The following is a 6,000-nucleotide window of genomic DNA, read 5'->3' on the forward strand; positions in this document are numbered from 1 at the left end:
ATACCCAAAGCTTCCTTAAATTACATTAGGTGAAGAAATGTAGTATATTTGCTTACTATAATGTTGGTGCTGAATATGGAACTTAGGGATAAATGACTATATAACAGATATAAGCTCATTTTATAACTAAATTAGGCCAAAATTGGTGTTGAGTGAAGGCGATGATGGCGGACGATACGTTATGGGCGACGGTCTCGCTTCTTGCAGGTCGGAGTTCAATCCCCGACCGTCCAAGTGGGTTTAGCACCATTTCTTTTCCCCGTCCCATCCCAAATCCGTATCCTGACCCCTTATAAGTGCTATATAGGTGCAATGATTTAATGCTTTTCCCTGATAATTCCCTCTCTCGCCCAAAACCTATTTTAGTCTCGTCATAAATTGAGCCAATTTTAGAATAGAACTGTATTTTCAGGATCTTCATTCAGCACCAAAATTATAGTAAACAAATGTGTGTTCTTACAGATGTTAAAGGCGCTTTGGGTGGCTTTTGGTAAATGGGTAATTTTGAATTGACTTTAAATGGCAGCAAAAAAGGATTTTAAAGGGCTCTGTCACTGGTTTACATAGGTTTCCAGTGATTTTGAATCTTTAGATTTGGTTTACTATAATTTATGCCACATCCATCGTTAGTATACTTTGTGTTCGTGTACAGGATCCTAATCTAGTATTAAACAGTGCAATTTACACTCGTGAACTAGTTACAATGGTTTTCATCGACTCGGTGGAGGTTCTCGGGTTTGATCCCCGAGTGGGAAAGACGGTTGGACACGTTTCCTTTTGCCTGATGCCGCTGTTCATCTATCTGTAAATGGGTACCCAGGAGTTAACAGTTATGGGAACTTGCTTAACCTAACCTAGCTCAACCCAATGTAACCTACCCAGCTGAGTCCAATACATCCTAACCTAAGCTAATACAGCCAAGCATAACAATATTTATGCTTTTAACAAACAGAAAACGAGCTTCGTCAAATTGTCTCGTGTCAGAAACAACCAGTCCCCAGTAGAACAAGTTTTAAGAACATGAGACTCGGGGCAAACTGCAAAAGGCCTATTGGCCCATATTTGGCAGCTCCTATTGTACAGCTCTTAATCCTTGACAAGAGGAAATGTTTGCCAAATAGATGAATCTTCTTCCCTACTTGGTATTTCAAAGAGTTGTTAGTCGGTTTTTATGTATTAGTCCTGTGTATGTGGTTTATAAACTTGGTAGAAATGCAGAAGGTTATAGGGCTATTTTATGATGTATCATGTTGTTACACACACTGAAAAATAGTGTTGACAAAAAGTTATCTGACAGTTTTAAGAATTATTTAATCTTGTGTTGATGTTTCCAAACCCCTCAGCACACTTCATTTTCCAGGATGGTCGTTTTGAACGAGCGTATGCCTGGGCAAGAGCTATCTTCTACCAAAAATAAACACAACTGGTGGTATCACCTCTTGTTTGTCCATGATGAAAATGTTCTATATAGTATTTTTCGGGTAAGTCAAGACATTAAAAGTTACACCATTTCGCGTTACTGTTGATCAGACATTTCAGAATAAAAAATAAAGGCATAGGATATGATACCTGCTTGATAGGGTTCTGGGAGTTGTTCTACTCCCCAAGGCCAGGCTTGACTTGTGTTGTGACTTATGCTTTAAAAACTTTAGTTTTTACACATATGTAGGTAAGCTGGAAGTGTGTTAATGCAACCCTGATTGTTAATAACAAAGGTAAAGTAGGTGGGCAGAATGTAGCTTACTCCTCAACAGAAAAGTACACACATTAAAAAGTTTGACTTGTGGGATTGTTTAGTAGTGACTGATCTTTCAGGAACTGGTGACTATAAACATACAGGTTGGACAACTAGAAGGTTAAACTTTAATCATGGTATTACAGTAGGAAGCTGATTGTTTCTCATGTTTTGTAATTTTGATAAAAAAAAAAGTATGCCATGATCTGTTATGTTTTAATTTTTTTTTTTAAGTAACATTTCTAAATCTATACCCTGTATTAATAATTGTCTTGAGACAATTTAGTAACTAGTAATTTGTTGGAAAAGATAGTGTATAGAAAAGAATTTAAATTGTTGATGAGATTTGTGAATTGCATCTTGTTTTTTTATTAAATACTGTATTCAGCAATTTGTATCATTGAAGAGGTAAAATTCATGTCATTCAGCTGCTCTAATGTCCTGTCTTAGAACACTGAACATTTTCTTCCTTGTTAATCCAGTTGTTTTAAAATTCAGTACTGCCCAAGCAAAGGCTTGAGAATTTTTATGGAATTAATCATCTGATCATTTCTGGGCTAGATAGAATTTCTAATGTGGCTTCCTAAGCATAATGTGTGTTCTTGGAGGGATATTTGAAAGTTCACTGCAGGATTGTAACTCCTGACTTTTAATATGCTCTTAGTACATTGGAATCTTTCTTGGAGTTTTCAAATAATAAAGCTCGGAAAGAAACTTTATATTGACTAAGCCTAATTTTTCAAATTTGTTATGCTATTTTTTGGTTCAGTTTCCAAAATTGACTTTCTAAATCAGATGTAGGATTATTGGCCTATGTAGGATTATTGGCAGATGTAGGATTATTGGATTATTGGATTATGTTGTTGTACTGAGGAGTTAACACATGACAATAAATTAACGAGTAACAACCGATGTGGCCCATAACCGGCACAATGCAACCATAAGAGCTAGTATCGATTAATATTAAATCTTACTCATTGGTTGCCACAATAGAAGTTACTGGTCATCCAGGATAACTAGGAGCCTGTCCTTAGCCATTTGTATTTTGCCATTATTAGTCATGTTGTGCAGAAGTTAATCTAAAAAATGACACTTATTATAACAGTATAATTTTTTTTATATAAAAGGAAATTACAATTACAGTAGTTATATTAATTTAATGAAACAATCCTTAGAGCAGAGCGGGATTGAACCAGCATCTTGGTGAATACCAGATACGCCATACCCTTGGGGCTAACAAATTCAATAGAGAACACAGTGTTCTGGGTTGAATAGCTTTTGTAGCATGTTGTGGCTCGGATATGGCACACGTTTGGCATTCATGAAGAGATACTGCTTCAATCCCCACTCTTCTCTAGTAATTTTCTCAAATTTTTTATACTAGTGAAACTCCTTTTTAAAATAGTCATGCACATGTATCTTGCTGTTAACTTGAACAAAGTTAACTTGATTTCTTGGTGGCTGAAACTTTGGCCATCATCATTTTATTTTGTTGCAAGTATTGCATCTATACTCAATTATGGTGTCATTTTGTAGGTTATCTCTTTCAGTTTATATAATGGTTCTGAAATTATTTCTAAACATATTTAGAATGGTTGTACTCTTTGAAGAAAGTGACCAAGGGATAGATTTTAACCTTTGTCAGATATATCAAGCCTGGCCTCAGGCCGGGCTCGGGAAGTAGAACTCCCGAAACCCTCTCTAGGTATGCTTCTGGTATAGACCAAAATCTCCTGTTTAGTGTTTCTGAGAGCTATAGGCCAATTCATGATGTGTCATGTTGTTACACACACTGAAAAAAAGTGTTGATAAAAATTTATCTGATAGTTTAAAGAATTAATTATTTTTATGCAGATGTTTCCAAACCCCTAATCACTGTCCTTTTCCAGAATGGTCATCTTGAGCAAGAATATACCTGGGCAAGAACCATCTTCTGGCCAGAATGAAAACACAACTAGAGGCGTCACATGATGCCCAGGATGAAAACATTCTTGTATTTTGGGTAGGTCAAAGTACAGTATTGTAAATAAAATTGTTTACATAGACAAGTTCCTAATAGACATTACTCTATTAGACAAAAAAAAAGAGCAATAAAGTTAATATTTGTATTAGAAACTAAATTTTATCACTCCTTTTATTAGTGATTTTGTTTTCTGCTCAAACATGTATTGTAACAATTATCCCATAGTTATGAATGTTGTGTAGAATATAATTTATAAGGTTGGATATTCAGATAAATATTGAATTATTTAAGACCATCTTGATAGACCCCCCTCCACAAACTTCTAAACTTCCACAGTAATATATTTCAAATGTGCAATTGACACTAAATAGAAGGAAAGGGAAACAAATTTGTTACAAATCAAATATCTTTCAGAAGAAACTACCAATCAGCCAACGGAAAGTTTTCAAAACTTCTTGGACATTGGTAAGAGTTGTAAAAGTTATTACTGTACCTACTTTTGACTATAAAAGTTAAATAATATAGTCACTGAGAATTTTTTAGAGTGCCACCTGAGAAAGGATGGTTGTACATAATCCTTAACTGCAGCAGCCATGATATAAGGCACCTCTATGCCTGTGTACATACTGGTATTAAAAAAAAAAAAATTCAGAAGTATAGATATCATAAATTTGTGTTTTGGCTTAACTGTGATGAGTCGTAAAGTTGGCCAGTTTTGGTACCTTGAGGAAGGCAGCCTTCTGTGGTATTGTGGCAATGAGCCATGCAGTAATTTCTTTAAAAAAAAAAAAATCAAATTGTTCGTTTATTGTGTTCCATGATGTTTTATGTTGTTACACACACTGAAAAAATGTGTTGATAAAAACTCTTCTGATTTATAATTTTTAAACAATAATTTCATACAAATATTTCAAAATATGTGAGCATGTTTTTTTATCTTTTCCAGAAGTCCTTTAAAGCAGCAGCAGGCAAGCCCCATCTTCTGGCCAGAATTAAAACTACACAAGTGATTGCAAGGTATTTCTGGAGGATGAATGTTTTATTTGTTTTTCCCATGTACCATTACTAAATAAGCAATTTTAACAAATACATATATCTTGACAAATGTCCAACAATTCTTTATTATGCACATATGATCTTAAGCCCCAATTCCTAACTGGTAAGTCGAGACCCTCTTGAGGGGGTCTTTCGAGAATTGGAAAAAAAAAGTGCCATTCGTCAAAAGGTTCAGAACCACTGATTTACAGTATTGGTTCCCGACCAATCATGGCCCCCAACATAAATAGCTATCTCAATAAGAGATGGCAGAGTACAGTGAAAAATGGTGAATCGCTGAGAGCTAGCCAGCTCTCAGGGTTCACAAGGTTTTGTAGAACCCTGAGAACCCTTCTTTTGTAGAAGCAAGATGGCAAGTTGAAAATTACGTAGTGGCTAAAGCTTGTACTTGAAACTACTGGAGATTAAGGGAGCTCCATAGGCAACCACTCTAGAGTGATCTTTGTCAAGTGATAAGAATAATTAAGTGGTAAAGAAATACGAGGCAGCAGAGGTACTATGCAATCCAGTAACTAGATTAGAACGTATCATTAGCAAATGAACACCTAAAAGGTTGCAAATAGAAATTTGGCCTTGTAAGTGACATTGATGTGTATCTTTTCTAAAATACTTGAGTAAATATGCATAGGATTGTTGAATATCCTGTTCGGAACATTAGTCAGCAATATAATTAATGATAATTTTTACATGAACATTAATTTCTTAGAACAGTTTTGTTCTTTCCACACACAGCATAAGTCAACATTGTTTAAATACAGTAACTCATATATTTGAGAATTCTCTAAGCTGAAAGCTTGACAAAGTAACTAACAGGCCTGGAAGAAAATGCAGAATAGAACCAGTGAAGAGCAGAGGTGCCATAGGCACAATCAGAGAACACTGTATAAACATCAGAGGTCCGCGGTTGTTCAACGTCCTCCCAGCAAGCATAAGAAATATTGCCGGAACAACCGTGGACATCTTGGAGGAATAAATCTAGTTTCCTCTTGAAGGAGTGCCGGACCAACCGGGCTTTATTTAAAGGGCCAAATGTCTATTTGCAACCTTTTAGGAGTTTATTTGCTAATGATATATTCTAATCTAGTTATTGGATTGCAACTGTTAAAGAAAATTAGACATACAAAATGAGGCACTACCACTCACAGAATATATATACAAAATTCCCATGTGCTTCCTAGTTGTATTTGTACAAGTCGAACATTTATGGTCTGATAGTTATTCTAGCAGTATTTTTTAAATATAAAAA

This window comes from Procambarus clarkii, chromosome 37 (assembly GCF_040958095.1).
Source record: "Procambarus clarkii isolate CNS0578487 chromosome 37, FALCON_Pclarkii_2.0, whole genome shotgun sequence".
In the NCBI taxonomy this organism is placed as follows: Eukaryota; Metazoa; Arthropoda; class Malacostraca; order Decapoda; family Cambaridae; genus Procambarus; species Procambarus clarkii.